Raw genomic sequence first — 11760 nt, 5'->3', positions numbered from 1 at the left:
TAGCATAACAGACACAATCCCTGCCCCCATGGAACTTTATCCTTTATATTTTCCTCAGTTTAGGAGATGTTTTTCTTTTGTTTGAACCACATTTTTTAGAAAAGCACACAAAACATTTACTAGTAGTTTCTAAACTACTAGTTTTACCTTTTAAAAGGTGTTAAATTTATTTTTCCAAGTTTGTAAAAATATTTTTTCCTTTTAAAAGGAAAAAATTTTAAAAGGTGTTAAATTTATTTTTCCAAGTTTGTAAAAATATTTTTTCCCCAAGTTGGCCTAAATGATAATTTTCTTATAGAAAAATATTTTCAATCAGATTTTTTTTCCAGTTGGAAATTGTACTGGAAATACTCCTTATACAAAATTTAGACAGGACAGGAAAGTATTGAAAAAATGTAAAAGTCACCTAATTCTACTATCTGGAGGTAATAATTTTTAAAACATATGTCGTAAAAAATTGAAGCAGGGCTTCCCTGGTGGCGCAGTGGTTGAGAGAGTCCGCCTGCCAATGCAGGGGACACGGGTTCGTGCCCCGGTCCGGGAGGATCCCACATGCCGCGGAGCGGCTGCGCCTGTGAGCCATGACCGCTGAGTCTGCGCATCTGGAGCCTGTGCTCCGCAACGGGAGAGGCCACAACACTGAGAGGCCTGCGTACCGCAAAAAAAGAAAAAAAAAAAAAAAAATTGAGGCATACTAAGTGTATTATTTTGTAACTTGTTTTTTCCACTTGTCAGCATTGGTTAGTTTTCCATCTCAGTGTTGATGGATCTACATCATTATTTTAAATTTGAACCTAATTTCAATATTTGAAAACAAAATATATTTTTTATTTGTTCTCCAAGTTTATATTCAGAAAACAGAACTCCATCCAAAAATGAAAGCTAATTAAAGGCAATTAACGTGAATTCCGCTGAGTACCAGAAGCCTTGTCAGAAGCTTTGCATACATTATCCCATGGAGTCTTCTCGACAACCTGTGAACTTGGTAGTTTCATACCCTACATTTCCCCTTTACAAACTGGGGCTGAGAGGATTGGATAACTTGCTCAGAATGATGTAGGTGGGAGAGTAGAGCGTAAGTCCACATAGTGGGAGCTGAGTCCAGAGGGTCCCCAGAGCAAGAGCACTAGTTAAGCACTGTGTTTAATGCCGTGATTCAGTGATGTTCATCCTGTCAGTGATTACAAGTGCATTTGTAGTCCTGATTTATTTGACATGTGTTTCATCTTGATTTGAATTCCTGCTTATCTCCTGGATTGAGCATTACCTTTTAGATACGGTAACTGATTTGCTATATGAGAAGTACGTTCTTATAACCTCATAAAACATAGATTTCCTGCTCCCTTTTTTCTGTCATAATAATGTTTTCTCTCTTTTGCCTACCAAATCTTGACTTTGTAAATTTAGGACCTACTTTAACTTTTTTTCTTTTGCCTCAGGGTACAGTTAATAATTTCAGTGCTAGGAGGATCTTAGCAGTTACCTAGTGCAACTTGCCCTCTATAAAGCAACTCACCTTTGTGTTGCATTTTGTCATCCTAGGTCTTGCACATATTATCTCATTTATTCCTCTCAGTGATCTCATAAAGTAAATGGATAAAGGGAGCTGAGATTTGGAGAGGTTATAAATAAATTGCCCCGGATGACACGGCAAATAAATGGTTGAGTTGGGGTTAGAATCCAGGGCTTTCTGACCCACTCTTAAGTCCACTGTGCTTCCTGTGACAAGCAGCTGATGAGCTCTGCTTGAGCGTTGGCATTGTGATAAGGAACACTGCCCCACGAGGTGCTGACAGTTTTACAGAAATTGTATTTCTTACTTTGAACATAAATGTGTTGCCTTGACTTCTGCCTGTTGATTCTAGATCTGCCTGTGTGGTGCAACACATAATGATTTACCCTGTCCCTCTTCTACAGTGTATCCTGCCGTTGTTTAAAGACCATCCTCTTGTCTCCCTCCACCCACCTTAACCATTCTGCTGTGCCATCACATAAACTGAAGTTCTCTTCATATTAACGTCGGTGCTAGCTTTGTCCTGCTATATTGTTCACTGTCGTTTTTTTTAAAAAAAAAATTTATTGATTGATTATTTGGCTGCGCTGGGTCTTAGTTGCAGCACTCAGGATCTTCGTTGTGGCGTGCGGGATCTTTTTAGTTGTGGCATGTGGTATCTAGCTCTCTGACCAGGGATCGAACCTGGGTCCCCTGCATTGGGAGCGTGGAGTTTTAACTGCTGGACCACCAGGGAAGTCCCTGTTCACTGTCCTTTGAAGGGCCTTTGGTTTGTCAGTCTCTTTCAGAATGAACACTTACTTCAGATGGAGAAAGACCATAGGCCTATTACTAACTTTGTTATAAAAATGTACTTATATAGCTGAACAGATTGCTTTTTCTTGGGGGTGGGGTCAGTACTCTCACAGTGTTGACTCATGTTGAGCTTAACATCAGTTTGGCCAGCCAGGTCTTTTTCACCTTACTGTTATTAAGCCAGTTCTCTGTCACCCTGAACTTGTACAGTTTTTTGTCTTGTGTTCTTTTTTTTTTCTAAGACTTTACATTTCATCTAGTTAGGTTTGGGCCTGCATTCTAGTCTGCTGAATCTTCATGAATGGAGATTACACTGTTTTTAGATATGAGATATCCCTTTCTGGCTTTTTCCACCTGCAGCTTTGATAAGGATGGCATATTTTGTCCTTGAATTGTATCCTGCTCACATTTCTACCTTGGTTTTTTTTTTCCTACTTTGTTTTAAAAACCCTTCCCTGATCTAGCTGTGTCATTGCCATTTCTATTACCCTTCTACTTCTTTTGTTCACTTAGCCCATGTAAAGTATAGTTTGTGACTGTTGCCCAGGCATGGTTGTTTTTGTTTTTGTTTTTTAACCTTTGTTACGTGGGAGAAAAAGAGATCAGTGGGAAGCCAGTCAGTGAGTAAAAGAGACTGAGGTAAGAATAATCCACACTACTAAGAAAACTTGTGAATTTCCTTTATTAGTTGAATTCAGAGTTTGCTATATATATAACATACGGTAAGCCACTCTAGTTTGTGTGTGTGTGTGTGTGTGTGTGTATGTGTGTGTGTGTGTGTTGTTTCTTAAACAAAGCTGGGTAGAAAAACAAGAACTGAGAATACAGTTAACTGACTTACCAATTACGCACTGTTAAATAAAGTACTGGAAATTACTTTGAGTTTTTTGAAAAATTCAGATTTAGGCTGCTTTCTAAAAACTGAAGGTTTTCAAAAAGTCAAGTGACATAAATGCATCATATGTAAGTAGCATACCACATTGTTGAGCATCTGGGGCAGCTTTTTGAAACTGTTTATATGTGTATGTATCATTGGATTCATGAAGTCTTGTAGAAGACTACCACAGCTCCAATAAACTGTCATGTTAGTAGATGTTGGTTTCCAAGAATCTTTTATTTTCAATAATAAAACTTGCTTATTGAAGAGGAACATACAGAGATGTGCACAATCATAAGTGTACAGCTTAGTAAATTTTCACAGATACACCTGTGTTATAGCGACTCAGATTAAGAAACAGAAATTAACAGTGTCTGAGAAGTGCCACTCATGCCCCTTCCCATTTTTCCTCATCCCAAAGATAGCCACTATTCCAACTTTTTACACAATAGATTAGTTTTGCCTATTTTTGAACTTTATATAAATGGACTCATGCTGTATGTACTCCTGAGTCTGGCTTCTTTCACTTAACATTATATTATTGTGAGATTCATCCACGTGTGTAGCTGTAGTTTGTTTCATTCTCATTTCTTTACAGTATTTTATTGTACGAATATACCACAATCTGTTTATCCATTCTAATATTGATGGTCATTTAAGTTTTTGGTGGTTATTATGAAAAACACTGCTTTGTGTCTTTGGTGCTATATATGTCCCTTTAGGGGTGTGTGTGTGTGTGTGTTTGTATTTAATTTTGTTTAGATATGTGCCAAGGATGGGAATTGCTTGGTCATAAGAGTACGAATATGTTCTGCTTTGATAGATATTGTCAAACAGTTTTGCAAAGTGGTTGTGTCAGTTTACACTCTCACCACCAGTGTTTCTGTATTGCAGTTTTCTTGTATCCTCATTAGTACTTGGTGTTATTAAACTTTAAAATTTTAGCAATCTTGGTGTATGTCTAGTGGTATTGTAATATGGCTTTAATTTATATTTCCCTGATGACGAATGAGATTGACTTCCATTCCATTTGATTTTCGTTCAGTTGGATTTCCTCTTTTATGAAATGCTGATTCAAGTCTTTTCCCTGTTTTACTGTTGGGTTATGTTTTTTTCTTATTGGTTTGTAGGAGTCCTTTATGTATACTAGATATCAGTTCATATGTCTAGATTGTCTTGACTATTTCTCACTCTGCAGCACTTTTTGCATTCTTATCCTTCAGTATACTAAAAAAGTAGTCTTCACTTTACCATCTAGATGGTGCATTGGAACCTTTTTTAAAAATATTTATTTAAGGGCTTCCCTGATGGCGCAGTGGTTGAGAGTCCACCTGCCGATGCAGGGGACGCAGGTTCGTGCCCCGGTCTGGGAAGATCCCACATGCCGCGGAGCGGCTGGTCCCGTGAGCCATGGCCGCTGAGGCTGTGCGTCCGGAGCCTGTGCTCCGCAACGGGAGAGGCCACAGCAGTGAGAGGCCCGTGTACCGCAAAAAAAACCCCCCAAAACCAAATCTATATATTTATTTATTTATATTTTGGCTGTGCCAGATTTTAGTTGCAGCATGCACAATTTTTAGTTGCAGCATGCTGACTGTTAGTTGCGGCATGCAGGCTTCTTAGTTGCAGTTGTGGACTCTTAGTTACGGCATGCGAACTCTTAATTGCGACATGCATGCGGGATCTAGTTTCCCAACTCAGGATTGAACCCGGGCCCCCTGCATTGGGAACGTGGAGTCTTACCTACTGGACCACCAGGGAAGCCCTGGAACCTTTTTATTTTTTTAATTTAAAGGTAATTTTACAAGTAATTTACAGAATTAAGAATAAAGGCATAATGAAAACAACTTACTAGAAATTTTAATTAAAATTTTTTTAATTAATTAATTTATTTTTGTCTGCATTGGGTCTTCATTGCTGTGCGCAGGCTTTCTCTAGTTGCGGCGAGCGGGGGCTACTCTTCGTTGAGTTGTGCGGGCTTCTCATTGCGGTGGCTTCTCTTGTTGAGGAGCATGGGCTCTAGGTGTGTGGGCTTCAATAGTTGTGGCACAAGTGCTCAGTAGTTGTGGCTTGCAGGCTGTAGAGCACAGGCTCAGTAGTTGTGACGCACGGGCTTAGTTGCTCCACAGCATGTGGGATCTTCCCGGACCAGGGCTCAAACCCATGTCCCCTGCATTGGCAGGAGGATTCTTAACCACTGCGGCACCAGGGAAGCCCCTAAAAATTTTTAAAGAGGGCTTCCCTGGTGGCGGAGTGGTTGAGAGTCTGCCTGCCGATCCAGGGGATGCAGGTTCATGCCCTGGTCTGGGAAGATCCCACATACCACAGAGTGGCAGGGCCCGTGAGCCATGGCCGCTGAGCCTGCGTGTCCGGAGCCTGTGCTCCGCGGTGGGAGAGGCCACAACAGTGAGAGGCCCGTGTACCGCAAAAAAAAAAAAAATTTTTTAAAGAGTAAAACTTTTTGTATCAAGTAAATTTTGACAGACAAACATTATAGAAGATGAAATAATTCTGTCACATATTCTTTTAGCAAAGCAGAATGGTCCAGGTTCTTGCCAAAAATATGTGATGAAGTCTTTCCTGTTTAATAACTAACTGGATGACGATACCACATTTCCTTTCTGTCCTTAGAAATGTATTGTTCACTCGTCCTATCTTGAGTTTGAGAATATTCATCTAGGATATTGTCATCCGAGGACTCATAGTCAGAGATTTTGCTTGTATGATTAATTTCACATCTTTATTAGGACCTAGAGTGTAGCTGTCTCTGCATTTATCTTTTGATTCATCTAATAATTTTTTTTCTTTTGCGGTATGCGGGCCTCTCACTGTTGTGGCCCCTCCCGTTGCGGAGCACAGGCTCCGGACGCGCAGGCTCAGCGGCCATGACTCACGGGCCCAGCTGCTCCACGGCATGTGGGATCTTCCCGGACCGGGGCACGAACCCGTGTCCCCCGCATTGGCAGGCGGACTCTCAACCACTGCGCCGCCAGGGAAGCCCTAATATTTTTTTTTAATAAATTTATTTCATTTATTTTATTTTTGGCTGTGTTGGGTCTTCTTTGCTGTGTGCAGGCTTTCTCTAGTCGTGGCGAGTGGGGGCTACTCTTCATTGCAGTGCGCGAGCTTATTGTGGTGGCTTCTCTTGTTATGGAGCATGGGCTTTAGGCATGCGGGCGTCAGTAGTTGTGGCTCGTGGGCTCTAGAGTGTGGGCTCAGTAGTTGGGGCGCACGGGTTGAGTTGCTCCGCGGCATGTGGGATCTTCCCGGACCAGAGCTTGAACCTGTGTTCCCTGCCTTGGTGGGTGGATTCTTAACCACTGCACCACCAGGGAAGGCCCATCTAATAATTTTGACATAACTTTCTCTGTCACTTTTCATTGTCAGGAAATGAAAATTTCTGAATTCTCACTTGTGCTCAATGAAGCCTAAAAGCAGGCTGCAGTATTTTGGACAATGCAAGGAGGGGTGACAGCTTATTTTACAATTCCATCATTCTTTTGTTGTCTTTGTATTTTGATCTTTAGCGTAGTTGGGGATAATTGATAAGGAATGATGAGTAATAATGAATTCTAGGATAAGAACACCACAAAATGTTTCAATATATAGAAAGAAGATCCCATAATGTATCTTAGGTTTATGAAAGAATTCAGTGGACCTATATGATAATTGCAAGATAATGTAAACTTCATTCTATTTTTCAAAAAGTAAATTTTCTCTTTGTTCTTAGGAAAGCCTGTAGGAAAAAAAAAGTCGTGAAATATCAATCCTTACAAATAGAGCTGTTTTTAAAAAACTCAAAAACTATAATTGAATCCAGTGAACCCAAATGAACCCCAAGGGTTAATGGTATCTTTTTTTTTTTTTTTTGCGGTACGCGGGCCTCTCACAGTTGTGGCCTCCCATTGCGGAGCACAGGCTCCGGACGCACAGGCCCAGCAGCCATGGCTCACGGACCTAGCCACACGGCATGTGGGATCTTCCCGGACCGGGGCATGAACCCGTGTCCCCTGCATTGGCAGGAGGACTCTAAACCACTGTGCCACCAGGGAAGCCCAATGGTATCTTTTGATTAATAGAAATTCTTGATTTTTTTAATTTAGTAATCTAATTTATTGATCTTTTCTTTATGGTTAGCGCCTTTTCATGTCCTGTTTAAGAAATCTTTGCTTACTCCAAGCCCATAAATACATTATTGTATTTGTTTTCTTTTATTGTTTTACCTTTCTATTTTAAAATCAACAATCCATATAGAATTGATTTTTTTGTTAATGTATAGTATGAGGTAGGGTAAAGTTCATTGTTTTCCATATGGCTATCAAGTTGACCCCAGTACCATTTATTGAAAAAGTCATCGTTTTCTTACTACTTTACAGTGTCTCCATCATAACTCAAGTGACTATATATGTGGATTTGTCTGTGGATTCTGTTACTTTGGTTTATTTGTCTATCCTTGCACCAGTGTCAAATAGTTTTTTTTTTCTTTTTTTTTTTAATTAATTAATTTTATTTATTTTTGCCGTGTTGGCTCTTCGTTTCTGTGCGACGGCTTTCTCTAGTTGTGGCAAGTGGGGGCCACTCTTCATCTTGGTGCACGGGCCTCTCTTGTTGCGGAGCACAGGCTCCAGATGCACAGGCTCAGTAGTTGTGGCTCATGGGCCTAGTTGCTCCGCGGCATGTGGGATCCTCCCAGACCAGGGCTCGAACCTGTGTCCCCTGCATTAGCAGGCAGATTCTCAACCACTGCGCCACCAGGGAAGCCCGTCAAATAGTTTTAATTACTGTAGCTTCATAATAAATCTTGATATCTCTTAGTGTAAGTCCTCCAATTCTGTGTTTCTAGATCAGGGATTTTCTGTGAAGGCTGAATTGTAAATATTTTTAGGCTTTGTGGGCCATGTTTGGTCTCTGTCAAATATTTTTCTTTCTTCCTTTTTTTCTTTCTTTCTTTTTTTAACCTATAAAAATGTTTTAAAAATCAGTCTTAACTGGGTTTGGCCCTGGGCCGTAGTTTGCTGACCCCTGATCTAGATTGTCCTGACCATTCTTGGTCCTTTCTGTTTCCCATATAATGCTTAGAAGCAGCTTGTCAGTTTTCAAAAATACGCTGGAATTTTGCTGAACATTGCATAGACTCTATTGACCATGTTGAGGAAGAACTGGCATTTTAATAATATCAAGGCTTCTGATCAGTTATACCTATTTTTGATTAGTTTTAGGATTGGAATTGTGACCTCTTCCATTCTGTAGCTGTCTTACTAGGTTTAACAAGGGACTATGAACACCATAATTTTTCTTAATGCTTCCATTTGCCATGGCTTTTCCTGTTTATAGTGATTATTTCTCTTTGGAATTTTGATTTTAGGATCTTGGTTATACATATTAGAAAATGGCGTTATTTCACATGAAAACTAAAAAGGCAGGAATTTGATTCCAGAATTTAAAATCTTGTAATTACCGTGGTCTGCTGATGTGAATGTGTTTATATATTGTGATAATCAGACATTATCTTGTTTAAGGGTATTTGTATTTCTGCATCCCTCTTAAGTTTTTGTACCCAATTTGGAGTATATTTTTTGTATCAAGTTTTGAAATTTTTATACCTAGTTCTAATGGTTTCATACCTAGTTTTAGGGGTTTTATTTTTTAGAAGTTTATGAAATACCTAACTGTGCAAGCAAAAATTTTCAAAATATTTAAACACCAGATGTTTGTCTTTTTTTCTTTTCATCTAACCAATGTACAATGCATGTGTTTTTGTGTGATTGTATTTAGTGGATGTATACTACGTTTGTACTTTATTTCCAGTACGTTTTTATATGTTAAAAAGGTCATAGTAGTTCATTGTGTTGATGTAAAGATGGCTTATTTTCGTACATATGTTTAATATGAGTATCTCTTAATATATTTATTCCAAAGGCCTAAAAGCTCTTTACTTTTATAAATCAAAAAGGTTTTGATAGTCTGACATTTTTAACATCCTTGAACTTTGAAAAATTTGAAGTGCAGTATTGATAACTAATTTCCATTTATATATAGTGTTGAAAGTATATTTCAATTGGTTTAACATATTCTGACTCCCCAAATAAAAATAAAATGATGACCCTTGGCTCCTGGTCAACAATTAAATCTAAAAGCAAAGCACCGTACCTTTTCATAAACACTGCATATTATATATGCAGGCATGAGGCTTACAGAAGTGAGTTCATTATGTTATACAACTTTTCCGCCATGTTCACTTCTTCTCTATCTTTACACCTTTTAGTGCCTTCTGCTTCCTTTATCCTTCCCTCTGGCCTTTGCCTATGCTCTTTTCCTTGTTTGGAATCCCCTTTCTGTCATTTTTTGCTTTATCAATTCCTACTTTTCCTGCCCTGGGGATGGCACTTCTGTAATTATGTGTCGAGATCTTTCAGTGAGTCAGACATTGGGGATACTTAAGTGAGCAAGACCAACATGCTCCATATTTATCAAGTTCTGTTCTAACTGTTGATTTACTTGTTTCATTCTTCTTATGGACTGTGAACTCCTTGAGGTTAGGTATCAGTTTATTTCCAGCACTAACACAGTACACGACAATTAGTAGGTGTTCAATAAATGTTGCTTATGCCAGAATGTCTTAGTTATGGGTAAAATTCTTAAGGCATTCACAGTTTAGTTAAAAAGCAGTTCATTCATATTCAGAATTTGATTATAACACTAGCTAACATGTTGAAAAGTGTTCTTATACTGACTTGTGTATTATATATAGCCTTCTCTTATCACTTATATGAACTAATAATTGCTGAATTCAATACAAAACAGATGACTTTACATATCTTTAATGACCTAAGGTGTTATTTCTGACACTTTGAATTAATAAATGTAACTTCAAGAAAAGGAACCAAATCATCACAAAACCTGAAATGGCATACTTCTTTTCCTTCATAAATATGTGGTCTTTATCTTTAGCACTGCAACGTACCTTTTTTTGGGGGGGCTGCATCATGCAGCTTGTGGGATCTTAGTTCCCTGAACAGGGATCGAAGTGGAAGCTCGGAGTCCTAACCGGGAGTTCCCTGTGACATGGTTTTGACAAGCACCTGGTCAGCTCCTTTCCTCTTTGTCCAACAATAGCTGTGTCAAGCCTTCACTATTTTGCATAGACCATCTGTGCTAATGCTGCTTTCTCTGTCTTAGCAAACATTATTATTTCTCTTTGTATCTTTCATTTAGCTTCCTGCTTCACAGAGAGATCAAGGCTTTCAGGCCCAATGAAACTCACTTCCCCGCCTTACCATTACTTAAGTTACCATCCTAATCTTTCTTGTACTCTCAGAAGAAGCCCTTTTCCTGGTTAGGGCTAACACTCTCTGTGTGTCTTTTAAAGAAATACATTTTACATTTTTATCAAAGTGATACACACACATAGTTTTTTAAAAATCAAGAGAAACAACCACCCACTGCCCCAAACCACACTAGACATATTTCCTAATGACATCTTTTAATTCTTTAGCTGTTTCTTTTGGTAGTTACCTTCATATCACTAAATAATGTATTGCTACTTTCTTGACTTACACATGTATACATTAGATACTACATGTTTACTTCCTATTCTGATAGATAAAGGTTTAGTTCTTATACTGTTCTCTAACTCCATCTGCCCAATATATTTATTTCATTCAGTAAATAATGTTCATAGAGGTAAGCAGTGTACTGTGATTACATCTCCTTTAGCATAATAACTTTTTTAGAATTTCCAGTTGCCTTTCTTGCAACATCTTTTTTAAAAAAATATTCGGCTGCATTGGGTCTTAGTTGTGGGATCTTTTTGTTGCAGTGCATGGGCTCTTAGTTGTGGCACACAGGCTTCTCTAGTTGTGGCACACAGACTTCTCTCTAGCTGTGGCATGCGGGCTCTCTAGTTGTGATGCGTGGGCTCCGTAGTTGTGGCACGCGGGCTTAACCCCTGGACCACCAGGTAAGTCCCTCTTCTTGCAACATCTTTAAAATAATCCTCCAACTCCAGACTCAAAAGCAACATCCCTTTTTCTCTTGAGATCTCTCCCCCAGATTCATGCATTCTCTTGCTTTTGCCTGGGCTGGTTGGCTGGTTTGCTGCTTTCAAGATCTGTCATATGGCTGTTACTCCAGCATTTCCCTTGACTCTCCTTCTAGATTGGATTCACTGTTTACTGAATCTCATGGCTTCCAGTTTGTGGTTTAGTGCCTCCTTTTCCTGGAGTGCATTCTCAACTAAGAAATTGTGGGTTGGAGTTTCCTGAGCCCTTGCATGCCTGAAAATATTTTAATCTAACCTCACACTTGATTAGTAATTTGGATATATAATTTGAGGTTGAATATATTTTTATTATAATTTATGTAAACTAAAAAACAAAAGAAAACAAAAAGTTTACCCATTTTTCCCACCTCCACACCCTGCCTCTGGCAACCATCAGTCTGTTCTCCATATCTATGAGCTTGGTTTTTTAATTAATTAAAATTTTTTTAAGATTCCAAATATAAGAGAGATCATATAGTATGTCTTCCTCTGACTTATTTCACTTAGCATAATGCTCTGCAGGTCCATTTATATTGT

The 11760-nt window shown here is 38.9% G+C and overlaps 1 protein-coding gene across 1 annotated transcript in view; it reads left to right on the top strand.

Moving 5' to 3' along the window:
- The window catches only part of YLPM1 (YLP motif containing 1), a 66596-nt gene that overhangs the window by 14509 nt on the left and 40327 nt on the right, over window positions 1-11760 (top strand). The gene's annotated exons all lie outside the window — the stretch shown is intronic.

Source organism: Phocoena phocoena, chromosome 2 (genome assembly GCF_963924675.1).
Source record: "Phocoena phocoena chromosome 2, mPhoPho1.1, whole genome shotgun sequence".
In the NCBI taxonomy this organism is placed as follows: Eukaryota; Metazoa; Chordata; class Mammalia; order Artiodactyla; family Phocoenidae; genus Phocoena; species Phocoena phocoena.
The sequence above is the reverse complement of the archived record's forward strand: the minus strand, read 5'-3'. Positions and strand labels throughout refer to the sequence as shown.